Genomic DNA, 14592 nt, shown 5'->3' on the forward strand with positions numbered 1-14592 from the left:
TTTCGCAATGACCGCTGACACAACAGGGACAGCTGCATCGATTCAAAGTGACAGGAGACAGCATTTGTCCAGTATGGTTACAAACTACTTTTCCGCCCTTATCGATGTTCTCCCTCACAGGTCATTCCCCTTTGATTACTGGGCATCTAAACTAGACACCTGGCCTGAATTGCCAGAATATGGATTACAGGACCTCGATTGCCCTGCTGTCAGTGTGCTTTCAGAAAGAGTGTTCAGTGCTGCTGGTTCAATACTGACCGAAAAAAGGACACGCAGTGGCGTAGGAAGGGGGGTGCGGGGGGGGCGGGCCGCCTCGGGCGGCACAATGCCGGGGGCGGCTCCGACCCAGAGAGGAGGAGGAAGAAAAACAAAAAAAGAGAGACGCAGGCCCTTTAAATCTTCGGGCGGCGCCGACCGCCGCCACGACCAGGCCCCCCCCTCCCGGTGCCAGCGCTGGCATTGGGCCCCCCTTTAATACTCACCTCTCCTGGTTCCTGCGGCAGCTGCAGCGTCTTCAGCGCCCTCTGACTCTGCGACGTCTCAGGGCAGAGGGTGCGATGACGTCATCACTGTGCGCTCAGCCTCTCTGTCCTGAGCGTTGCAGAGCCGGAGAGACGCTGAGTGCACGGGACCTGCGCTGGGAACGGGAGAGGTGAGGATTTTACTTTTTTTTTTTTTTTTTTCTTTATGTCTGACTCAGACAGACTGGGGGCAATATGCTGGAGACAGACTGGGGGTAATATGCTGGAGACAGACTGGGGGCAATATGCTGGAGACAGACTGGGGGCAATATGCTGGAGACAGACTGGGGGCAATATGCTGGAGACAGACTGGGGGCAATATGCTGGAGACACACTGGGGGCAATATGCTGGAGACAGACTGGGGGCAATATGCTGGAGACAGACTGGGGGCAATATGCTGGAGACAGACTGGGGGCAATATGCTGGAGACAGACTGGGGGCAATATGCTGGAGACAGACTGGGGGCAATATGCTGGAGACAGACTGGGGGCAATATGCTGGAGACAGACTGGGGGTAATATGCTGGAGACAGACTGGGGGCAATATGCTGGAGACAGACTGGGGGCAATATGCTGGAGACAGACTGGGGGTAATATGCTGGAGACAGACTGGGGGTAATATGCTGGAGACAGACTGGGGGCAGTATGCTGGAGACACACTGGGGGCAATATGCTGGAGACAGACTGGGGGCAATATGCTGGAGACAGACTGGGGGCAATATGCTGGAGACAGACTGGGGGCAATATGCTGGAGACAGACTGGGGGCAATATGCTGGAGACAGACTGGGGGCAATATGCTGGAGACAGACTGGGGGCAATATGCTGGAGACAGACTGGGGGTAATATGCTGGAGACAGACTGGGGGTAATATGCTGGAGACAGACTGGGGGCAGTATGCTGGAGACACACTGGGGGCAATATGCTGGAGACAGACTGGGGGCAATATGCTGGAGACAGACTGGGGGCAGATTGCTGGAGACAGACTGGGGGCAGAGTGCTGGACGCACTGGGGGCAGATTGCTGGACGCACTGGGGGCAGATTGCTGGACGCACTGGGGGCAGATTGCTGGACGCACTGGGGGCAGATTGCTGGACACACTGGGGCAATGCTGGACACACTGGGGGCAATGCTGGACACACTGGGGGCAATGCTGGACACACTGGAGGCAATGCTGGACAATGGGGCAGATTGCTGGACACACTGGGGACAATGCTGGACACTGGGGGCAATGCTGGACACTGGGGCAGATTGCTGGACACACTGGGGGCAATGCTGGACCCTGGGGCAGATTGCTGGACACACTTGGGGCAATGCTGGACACTGGGGGCAATGCTGGACACTGGGGGCAATGCTGGACACTGGGGCAGATTGCTGGATGCACTGGGGGCAGATTGCTGGACGCACTGGGGGCAGATTGCTGGACGCACTGGGGCAGATTGCTGGACACACTGGGGGCAGATTGCTGGACGCACTGGGGGCAGATTGCTGGACGCACTGGGGGCAGATTGCTGGACGCACTGGGGGCAGATTGCTGGACACACTGGGGCAATGCTGGACGCACTGGGGGCGATGCTGGACACACTGGGGGCAATGCTGGACACTGGGGCAGATTGCTGGACACACTGGGGGCAATGCTGGACACTGGGGCAGATTGCTGGACACACTGGGGGCAATGCTGGACACTGGGGCAGATTGCTGGACACACTGGGGGCAATGCTGGACATTGGGGGCAATGCTGGACACTGGGGGCAATGCTGGACACTGGGGCAGAATGCTGGACGCACTGGGGGCAGATTGCTGGACGCACTGGGGGCAGATTGCTGGACGCACTGGGGGCAGATTGCTGGACGCACTGGAGGCAGATTGCTGGACGCACTGGGGCAGATTGCTGGAAACACTGGGGGCAATGCTGGACACACTGGGGGCAATGCTGGACACTGGGGCAGATTGCTGGACACACTGGGGGCAATGCTGGACACTGGGGCAGATTGCTGGACACACTGGGGGCAATGCTGGACACTGGGGCAGATTGCTGGACACACTGGGGGCAATGCTGGGCACTGGGGCAGATTGCTGGACACACTGGGGCAATGCTGGACACTGCGCCTGTGCGGCCGCCCTGCTTGTGAATCCCAGCCCCGCACTCTGCATAATGCATAACACACTGCGGGGATGGGATTACCAAGGTGGGTGGCCGCACAGGCGCAGTCTGCAAGCCTGGCTGTGACGTCAGACGGCCAGAGCTCTCTGCGCCTGCACCAAACAGCGATACACAGTGCAGGCACCGGATTTCATGGGTAAACAGTGCTGAGGGGGCGGTGCCCGGCGTTGAGTGACGGCAATGGGGGGGGGGCGCCATACTCGGAATCAGCCCCGGGCGGCAAAAGCTCTAGCTACGCCACTGAGGACACGTCTGGCTACCAAAAATGTTGATTAGCTAACCTTCATTTAAATTAACCAATCATGGATTTCACATTCATTTGCCCCACCTTCCCCTGCTGACACGTAGCTTGCCTGAAAGATGACTTGCTTTTGGGGGGAGACACAGAACCCCAACTCTGTCCCTGTGGTATAACACAACACTATGAACATGGCAGAAAGTGGCTGCCTGATATACGACGCACTAGCAGTACAGCTGAATATACACTGTGTGAGAATTTGAATCTCCATTTTTTGGGGGGAGACACTGAACCCTAACTCTGGCCCTGTGGTATAACACAGCACTATGAACGTGGCAGAAAGTGGCTGCCTGATATACGACGCACTAGCAGTACAGCTGAATATACACTGTGTAAGAATTTGAATCTCCATTTTTTGGGGGGACACACTGAACCCTAACTCTGGCCCTGTGGTATAACACAACACTTTGAACGTGGCAGAAAGTGGCTGCCTGATATACGACGCACTAGCAGTACAGCTGAATATACACTGTGTGAGAATTTGAATCTCCATTTTTTGGGGGGAGACACTGAACCCTAACTCTGGCCCTGTGGTATAACACAACACTATGAACGTGGCAGAAAGTGGCTGGAATTATTATAAAGAAAAAAAAAAGGTACTGCAATAACACACTCCCTAGTCCCTACAATGATCTCAGGACAAGTATGGCAGCAATAAAAAGGACTTCAGAACAAAAAAGTGTGGACAAATAAACAAGACAGGTAACTGTGCAGAAAGGAGCAACAGGATTTTTGCTTTAATAATAATCTTTATTTATATAGCGCCAACATATTCCACAGCGCTTTACAGTTTAACAGTTTCAAACACAACAGTCATAGGTAACAATGTTAACAATACAGTAATAAAGCAGAATAAAACAAAATAAGACGACCCTGCTCGTGAGAGCTTACAATCTACAATAAGGTGGGGAGATACAAAGTACAGGTGTGTATTTACAATGATGTATTTACAATGATGGTCCAGCCATCTTCAGGGGGTGGGGGGTAGATGGAGATAGCGAATGGGCTACACACACACAAACATAAAATGAGTTTGATTAGTGAAGGTGATAGGCCGCTCTGAACAAATGTGTTTTGAGCGTGCGCCTAAAACTATGCAAATTGTGGCTGGTCCTAATATCTTGGGGTAGAGCATTCCAGAGGATTGGTGCAGCACGGGAGAAGTCTTGGAGTCGGAAGTGTGAGGTACGGATTAGTGCAGAGGTTAGTTGAAAGTCGTTTGCAGAGCGCAGCGGTCGGCTAGGCCGATAGAGAGAAATGAGGGAGGAGATGTAAGGGGGTGCCGCACTGTGGAGAGTTTTGTGGGTGAGAACAAGTACTTTGAATTGTATTCTGTAATGAATGGGCAGCCAGTGTAATAACTGGCGAAGAGCGGACACGTCCGAGTAACGATTAGCCAGATGGACAACCCTGGCTGCTTTCAAAAAAGCAGTTGGTTTGCACAGCACCGTGCACACAGCTATGCAGCTGATGCACTAAAATACAACCTCCACTGACCCTGGACAAAAAGGTGGTGTTGGACAGTGAAAATCGCTACAGCACAAGCGGTTTGGGGGTTAATATTCCCTCCCTAACTGTTAGCAGCGGGTTAATCAGCGTTATGTCCACAACGAGCAAGAGAGAATGTTAATTTATTAAGAATTAAGAACATCCAGCATACAACATGAGAACAACATCAATCTGGTTTCTGAGAGAGAGATCTGCTGTGACTTTCAGTTTCAGCTCCACACACTAGAATGTGCTCACAAGGAAAGGGGAGGAGGAACATCCTGTCTGTAAATGAGGACTCCTTTTTTTTTTTTTTTAACTTTGTTGACATGTGAACAATATGCATGCAGATATATAAATCACATCATATTAAACAAACAATAGTTGTTGCAATACATACAGATCAATATGCATTAGGCCAGCACCCCCACTCAACAACTACTTATTCTGTCAGTCCCATAGTGGTTCTCAATTCTTGGAACCTAGGTCGTGGCAATGGCTTGGTCAAAATATCAGCTAACATTTTATCAGTTTCACAATAAACAAACTGAATTATGCCACAATCTATTAAATCACGTAGATGATGACATCTGATGTCGACGTGCTTAGTTCTAGCACTGATCTTTTCACTGCATGCAAGTTTAATGCATCCTTGGTTGTCCTCATATATCACCGTTGGCTGAGTTAACGGTTTACCAAGATCATCCATCAGTTGTCTTAGCCAAATGATCTCCTGACTTGCATAGGCTGCGGATACATACTCAGCTTCTGTAGATGACAAAGCAACAGATACTTGTTTTCTACTAGACCAGGAGATTGAACTTTCTCCAAGTTTAAATACGTATCCGCTTGTGGATTTACGATCTTGCGAATCACCAGCCCAATCTGAGTCAACATAGCCGGTGAGTTTTAGATTTCCTGCTGCAAATAATTTTAAATTTACACCTTGTGTCCCTTTTAAATATTGGAGAACTCTTTTAATGGCATTCCAATCCTTTTGGCGCGGTTTCTCCACATATCTGCACAATATTCCAACTGCTGTTGTAATATCCGGTCGAGTCATAGTTGATATATATAGAAGTGCCCCCACTGCCTGTCTATATTTCTCATTGTTAGGCAACAGGTCATCTTCTTCCAGTTTCAGGTAGGATGATTCCATTGGCGTTGATACACCTTTGGCCTCCATCATTCCGAACTGATCCAAAATTGAATTAATCTTTGCACTTTGATTTAAAAGAAAACTTCCATCTTCCTCTCTCTGGATGTGGATTCCTAGATAATATGTCACATTTCCTAGGTCTTTCGTTTCAAAATGCTGGTTCAAAATTTTAGTAATTTTTTCAATTTCAGCTTCTTCTTGATGAACTACAATTACATCGTCCACATATAAGAGAATATACATCCATTTTCCATCTGTATATCTTGTGTACAGGCATGGATCCGCTTGACCTCTTTTAAATCCTTCTTCTAACAAGACTTTGTTCATTTTAGTGTTACATGCTCTCGCCGATTGCTTAAGACCATAAAGAGATTTTTGTAGTTTGCAAACAAGATTCTGTTCACCTTCCTTTACATAACCTTCAGGTTGAGTCATGTATAAGTCCTCCTCAATGTCACCATTTAAAAATTCAGTTTTGATATCCAAATGTCTGACAAACATCCTTTGTACTGCAGCTACCACCATCAATGCTCTAAATGTTGTCTGCTTAGCGACCGGGGAAAAAGTAGCATCATAGTCTTCGCCATATTTTTGAGAATATCCTTTTGCGACCAACCTCACTTTAAATCTGTGGACTTTGCCTTCAGAGTCATATTTGGTTTTAAATACCTATTTGCACTTAATTGCCTTTTTACCTTGTGGTAACTCAGTGAGTTTCCAAGTTTGAAGTTGATGAAGCGAGTTCATTTCTTCATTCGCGGCATTGATCCACTTTGTTCTTTCATGGGCGGGTAGTTTCTGCATTTCATCCCATGACTGTGGCTCTGACTCAGGTAGTGTCCTTACAGCGTAAGATAAACGTTTAGCTGGTATTCCTTTGTTTGACCTTGACGACCGTCTAATTTCAGGTTCACTTAGGCCTTTTGTTGTTCCTTCAGTGGTTGAAGAGTCCAGCCAGACTTCTACACTCTTTTCTTCGTTGTCTTGTAATTGTGATTGAGATTGTTGTTTCATCTGGACTACTGGCATAATGTCATAAAACTTGGGTGACACAAAGTTTTCATCAAACACTACCTCCTTACTTATTGTGACCTTGTTTGTCTCTGGGTGTAAAATTCTATAACCTTTCTGGGTTTTACTGTAGCCTACCAGGATGCCTTCCTTGGCATGAGATTCCCACTTAGTTCGTTTTTCTTTGGGAACATGTGCAAATGCTTTACTTCCGAAAATCCTTATGTGTTGTAGTTTTGGTTTTGTACCATTCCATTGCTCAAATGGAGTTTTCTCTGTCGCTTTACTTGGTAGTCTGTTCTGAAGATAACAAGCCGTCATAATAGCTTCGCCCCAATATACTGTAGGCAAATTTGCATCAAATAACATACTCCTTGCGCTTTCACATAGTGTCCGGTTCCTTCTTTCTGCTACACCATTTTGCTCAGGGTTGTATGGTACAGTAGTTTGAAATATAATTCAATTTTTCTTTAAAATGCTCTGTGTTTCATTACTTGTATACTCGGTTCCATTATCTGTACGTAACGTTTTTGGCATTCTTCCAAACTTGTTATGCACTTCAGCTAGATATATTCCAAGTTTCTCTGGAACTTCATTTTTGCTGTGAAGTAAATAGACAACTGTATATCTTGAATTGTCATCAATAAATGTAAGAAAATATCTCTTCTTTCCAGGGGTCTGAGTACGCATTAGACCACAGACATCCGTGTGTACTAAATCTAGTGGTTGTTCTGTTCTTGTAGTACTTTTCTTAGGAAAGGCCTTTCTGGACATTTTCCCTTTGATACAGCTGGAACACCTCATTGTCTGATTACATGAATCAATTGTAATATTGTCAGCTAATTGTTCTTGAAATAACTTTCTTATTGCTTCTGGGTCTCTATGCGCAAGTCGCCTGTGCCATACATGAATACAGTTCTTGTGCAGTTCTTGCTTAGCTGTGCATGCACACTCTTTACATTTCAACTGATACAGTTCATCTCTGATTTTTCCTTTTGCTAATGTGTGACCCTCTTTTGAGATGATGCAGCTATCTTCCTTAAATGTAACTTCATTACCTTGATTTGTGAGCTTTCTCACAGATAATAGATTACTTTCAAGACTAGGCACATATAGTACATCTTTTACATGGATCCTTCTACTTTGTGTTGCAGAGATGTTACAATCAACATAACCGTCTCCTATGCCTTCTGAGTTCATGCACTGACCGTTCGCCATTATCACTTTCTCTGACTTATTTTGGTTAAGCTTAGTAAAGAAGTCTCTGTCATTGGTCATGTGACTGGTTGCACCAGAATCTATACACCACGCATGCTTTGATTTAAATGCATTGACTGATGTGAATGCAGCTTCAGTATTTGCCGAATCATTGTTTCCAGATACAGCACTCTTAACTCTCTGTTACATAGTTACATAGTTATTAAGGTTGAAGGAAGACTTTAAGTCCATCTAGTTCAACCCATAGCCTAGCATGCCCTAACATGTTGATCCAGGGGAAGGCAAAAAAACCCCATGTGGTAAGAGTAAGCTCCATCATGGGGAAAAAAATTCCTTCCCGACCCCACATACGGCAATCAGACTAGTTCCCTGGATCAACGCCTTATCAAGGAATCTAATATATATACCCTGTAATATTATACTTTTCCAGAAAGGTATCCAGTCTCCTCTTAAATTGAAGCAATGAGTCACTCATTACAACATCATATGGCAGAGAGTTCCAAAGTCTCACTGCTCTTACAGTAAAGAATCCGCGTCTGTTATTATGCTTAAACCTTTTTTCCTCCAGACGTAGAGGATGCCCCCTTGTCCCTGTCACCGGTCTATGATTAAAAAGATCAGCAGAAAGGTCTTTGTACTGTCCCCTCATATATTTATACATTAACATAAAATCACCCCTTAGTCTTCGTTTTTCCAAACTAAATAGCCCCAAGTGTAATAACCTATCTTGGTATTGCAGACCCCCTAGTCCTCTAATAACCTTGGTCGCTCTTCTCTGCACCCGCTCCAGTTCAGCTATGTCTTTCTTATACACCGGAGACCAGAACTGTGCACAGTATTCTAAGTGTGGTCGCACTAGTGACTTGTATAGAGGTAAAATTATGTTCTCCTCATGAGCATCTATGCCTCTTTTAATGCATCCCATTATTTTATTTGCCTTTGTAGCAGCTGCCTGACACTGGCCACTGAATATGAGTTTGTCATCCACCCATACACCCAGGTCTTTTTCATTGACGGTTTTGCCCAGAGTTTTAGAATTAAGCACATAGTTATACATCTTATTACTTCTACTCAAGTGCATGACCTTACATTTATCCCCATTAAAGCTCATTTGCCATTTATCAGCCCAAGCTTCTAGTTTACATAAATCGGCCTGTAATATAAAATTGTCCTCCCCTGTATTGATTACCCTGCAGAGTTTAGTGTCATCTGCAAATATTGAAATTCTACTCTGAATGCCCCCTACAAGGTCATTAATAAATATGTTAAAAAGAAGAGGGCCCAATACTGACCCCTGTGGTACCCCACTACTAACCGTGACCCAGTCCGAGTGTGCTCCATTAATAACCACCCTTTGTTTCCTATCCCTGAGCCAACTCTCAACCCACTTGCACATATTTTCCCCTATCCCCATTATTCTCATTTTATGTATCAACCTTTTGTGTGGCACCGTATCAAAAGCTTTTGAAAAGTCCATATACACTACATCTACTGGGTTCCCTTGGTCCAGACCGGAACTTACCTCTTCATAGAAGCTGATCAAATTAGTCTGACATGATCGGTCCCTAGTAAACCCGTGCTGATACTGGGTCATGAGGTTATTCCTCTTCAGATACTCCAGTATAGCATCCCTTAGAATGCCCTCCAGGATTTTACCCACAGTAGAGGTTAAACTTACTGGCCTATAATTTCCGAGTTCAGTTTTTGTCCCCTTTTTGAATATTGGCACCACATTTGCTATACGCCAGTCCTGTGGTACAGACCCTGTTATTATGGACTCTTTAAAGATTAAAAATAATGGTCTATCAATGACTGTACTTAATTCCTGCAGTATTCGGGGGTGTATCCCATCCGGGCCCGGAGATTTGTCAATTTTTGTGATTTTTAGACGCCGCCGTACTTCCTGCTGGGTTAAGCAGGTAACATTAAATTGGGAATTATTATCACTAGTCATATTGGCTGCCATGGGATTTTCTTTTGTAAATACTGATGAAAAAAAGTCATTTAGCATATTGGCTTTTTCCTCATCCTCATCCACCATTTCACCCAGACTATTTTTAAGGGGGCCAACACTATCATTTTTTAGTTTTTTACTATTTATGTAGTTAAAGAATATTTTGGGGTTATTTTTGCTCTCTCTAGCAATGAGTCTCTCTGTCTCAATCTTTGCTGCCTTGATTTGCTTTTTACAGAATATATTTAATTTTTTGTATTTATTTAATGCCTCCTCACTACCTACTTCCTTTAATTCTCTAAATGCTTTCTTTTTGTCACTTATTGCGCCCCTTACAGCTTTATTTAGCCATATTGGTTTCCTTCTATTTCTAGTATGTTTATTCCCATACGGTATATACTGTGCACAGGTCCTATCCAGGATGCTAATAAATGTCTCCCATTTTCTTTGTGTACTTTTATGTCTCAGGATATCATCCCAGTTAATTACACCAAGATCCTCTCTCATCCGTTGGAAATTTGCCCTCCTGAAGTTTAGTGTCCTTGTCACCCCTCTACTACACATCTTATTAAAGGAGACATGAAAACGTATTATTTTGTGATCACTATTCCCCAAGTGACCCCCTGTTGACTGTTTTGCTTTTTCAGCTGATTCATTTTAGCTTTCCAGACTCTGCATTCAGCCTTTAAATGACCTGGCTTCTTGCATGCAAAACATTCACGTGTCTCCTTAGGGTGGTTTCTGCTGGTTGGTATATCATGTGTTTGTAAAGCAGTTTCCTTGTTACATATCTTGCTGCTCACATTTTCTGCCTTTCTCTTATATTCATCTACAAGCTTTCCTCTGACGTACTCCAATGTAAGCTCATCATCAGGGCGTGCATCCAGTGCAGTTACAAGCGTGTCATAGCTTTCTGGGAGACCATTAAGTAATAGTGCTGCTACATGGAAGTCCTTCATATCTTCCCCAATGCCCCGCAGGCGCTCTACAGTCTCTAGAGTATTTCTAATGTAGTCCTGCATGTCCTGGTCATTGTGTAGCTTAGACTGATACAGCTTTCTCATTAGATAGAGTTTATTACTTAAATTTATTCTCTCATGTACTTTCTGCAATTGCTTCCACATTTCCTTTGCAGATTCACACTTGCACACATGCACAATCTGATCATCGTCTATACTGAGTGATGTGGTGCTCTGTGCTTTCTGATCCATTTCTAGCCATTCCTGTGGTACTGGGTCAGGCTTAGGGTCCTGAGTGTATTTCCACGTACCTTCTCTTATCAGCAGCATCTTCACCTTGAATTTCCAGGATTGGTATTTCCGGTTATTCAGGCTTGGCACTGTAAACTTTGTTGAGTTGCTGCTGGCCGCCATTTTACTTCTTCTCAGTTTGCTGTTGTCTTTCTATCTCTGTGCTCTGGAGGTTTGGGATTGCTTTGACTCCTGGGCCCATAACCTGTTAGCAGCGGGTTAATCAGCGTGATGTCCACAACGAGCAACAGAGAATGTTCATTTATTAAGAATTAAGAACATCCAGCATACAACATGAGAACAGGATCAATCTGGTTTCTGAGAGAGAGATCTGCTGTGACTTTCAGTTTCAGCTCCACACACTAGAATGTGCTCACAGGGAAAGGGGAGGAGGAACATCCTGTCAAAAAATGAGGACTCCTTTTTTTTTTTAACTTTGTTGACATGTGAACAATATGCATGCAGATATATAAATCACATCATATTAAACAAACAATAGTTGTTGCAATACATACAGATCTGTTATGACCCCAATGGCGAGGGTCTCAGAGGAACAAGTAAGTCTGCGAAGTACAAAAATCCAGCTCATAGGGCAGTGGTAACTGGGTTGACCATATATCTACTCCTAACGCCAACACTAGAAGTAGCCGGGGAACATGCCTACGTTGGTCGCTAGATGTCTCGCGCCAGCCGGAGGACTAACTACCCCTAGAAGAGGAAAACAAAGACCTCTCTTGCCTCCAGAGAATAGACCCCAAAAGTAGGATACAAGCCCCCCACAAATAATAACGGTGAGGTAAGAGGAAATGACAAACACAGAGATGAACTAGGTTTAGCAAAGAGAGGCCCACTTACTAATAGCAGAATGTAGTAAGATAACTTATATGGTCAACAAAAACCCTAACAAAAATCCACACTGGAGATTCAAGAACCCCCGAAACGTCTAACAGCCCGGGGGGAGAACTCCAGCCTCCCTAGAGCTTCCAGCAAGGTTAGGATACAGATTATGTACAAGCTGGACAAAAATGCAAACAAAAACAAATAGCAAAAAACAAGAAAGCAGACTTAGCTTAATTTAGCAGGAACCAGGATCAGTAGACAAGAGCACAACAGATTAGCTCTGATTACAACGTTGCCAGGCATTGAACTGAAGGTCCAGGGAGCTTATATAGCAACACCCCTGACCTAACGACCCAGGTGAGCATACAAGGGATGGCAGACATTCCCAGAGTCAAATCACTAGTAACCACTAGAGGGAGCCAAAAAGATAAATTCACAACAGTACCCCCCCTTAGTGAGGGGTCACCGAACCCTCACCAAGACCACCAGGGCGATCAGGATGAGCGGTGTGAAAGGCACGAACCAAATCGGCCGCATGCACATCAGAGGCGACCACCCAGGAATTATCCTCCTGACCATAGCCCTTCCACTTGACCAGGTACTGAAGCCTCCGCCTGGAGAGACGAGAATCTAAGATCTTCTCCACCACGTACTCCAACTCGCCCTCAACCAACACCGGAACAGGAGGCTCAGCAGAAGGAACCACAGGCACAACGTACCGCCGCAACAAGGACCTATGAAATACGTTGTGGATGGCAAACGACACCGGAAGATCCAGGCGAAAGGATACAGGATTAATGATTTCCAATATCTTGTAAGGACCAATGAAGCGAGGCTTAAATTTGGGAGAGGAGACCTTCATAGGAACAAATCGAGAAGACAGCCATACCAAATCCCCAACGCGAAGTCGGGGACCCACACCGCGGCGGCGGTTGGCAAAACGCTGAGCCTTCTCCTGTGACAACTTCAAGTTGTCCACCACATGACTCCAGATCCGCTGCAACCTATCCACCACGGAATCCACCCCAGGACAGTCAGAAGGCTCCACATGTCCCGAGGAAAAACAAGGATGGAAACCAGAGTTGCAGAAAAATGGCGAAACCAAGGTGGCGGAACTAGCCCGATTATTAAGGGCAAATTCAGCCAACGGCAAGAAGGTCACCCAATCATCCTGATCAGAAGAGACAAAACACCTCAAATAAGCCTCCAGAGTCTGATTAGTTCGCTCCGTTTGTCCGTTAGTCTGGGGATGGAAAGCGGATGAAAACGACAACTCAATGCCCATCCTACCACAAAAGGATCGCCAGAACCTGGAAACAAACTGGGATCCTCTGTCCGACACAATATTCTCAGGAATGCCGTGCAAACGAACCACGTTCTGGAAGAACACAGGAACCAGATCAGAAGAGGAGGGTGTTATGGAAATATTAGGGTTGGATAAATATATCCCTGTGTGTGCTGTGGCCGCTCCCAATTAGACTGAGTATTTTGAGCGCTCATCAAGAATGGACTGTACACAACTGTGACAGAACAACATTCCATCAATACTGATACTTTATTGTACGTACATAGTTTTATATTTTCACATAGAAAGGAGTGGTTAGTTAATTACCATATTGTCTAGCTCCTCTGTCATTGGTTATCTAAACATATATGGAATATTGTGATTAATGCTCATATGACTGCTGATTAAGCTGAGACATTTGATCAGCAGTCATCAGACATCTGACATTATTCCGCTTTTAGGGATGGAAAACCCCATATGATCTGTCTGGTTTATATTAGTTCATGTCAGCCATTTTATGATCTGTCTAGGTTATATTAGTTTGTGTCAGCCATTTTAAACCATTGATTATAATGTATATATTAGCTGTGAGCATATAAGTATATATTTGATTATAGAGGAGTATACATGCAAGTGAGATCTACATGATATATATATTTCTATCACAAGCCCCCCTTAGATATCACTTGCCCTAATCCTAGCCTCCTGTCCCAAAGCGCTGCAACTCTTTTGTGCTGTTGGCAAACTGACACAAGCCTAACGCCTGTGCCCCACTCCATACAGACTTTTTGCAAATGGGCGGTCAGGAGATCTGTCCCTAATGGGGGTTCGTTGCAATCAGTCTCTTAGTCAATAGCATGTGTAGTGAGCGATGTGTAGTCTTTATCAGGTAGGTCATCTGTTCGGTCAGGCAGGGCATCCACGACATCATTCTGGCTTGGGTGTCATCTTCTGGTAGGGGAGCTTTCTTGCCATGCGATGAGTGGATCCAAGTGGGTCTTCCATCCAGTTTCACAGAGTTTGGTGTCATCAGCAGCACTTGAGCAGGATCATCAAATCTGGGATCGAGTGGTGTTCTCCTTACAAGCTTTTTCACCAACACCCAGTCTCCTGGCTTCTAGGAGTGCATACCGGACACTGAATCTGGATCTGGCAATGAAGAAAAAAACTCGAGAATGGATGTTAGCAAGTTTCTTGGTGATTTCAATTACATAAGCAGACAAAGTAACATATTACATAGTCAGCTGCTGAGGGAAAAGATACCCCTGACCTGGGACTAGACACAAACAAAATTTCATATGGTGACAGCTTTCCTGGGCCTCTGGGAGTGTGCCTGAACACTGAGTAGTGTGATTGGGAGTGTGTAGGCCTAAGTCTGACAATACTGCTGACTAGATCTCTCATG

Source organism: Ranitomeya variabilis, chromosome 4, assembly GCF_051348905.1.
Source record: "Ranitomeya variabilis isolate aRanVar5 chromosome 4, aRanVar5.hap1, whole genome shotgun sequence".
NCBI lineage: Eukaryota > Metazoa > Chordata > Amphibia > Anura > Dendrobatidae > Ranitomeya > Ranitomeya variabilis.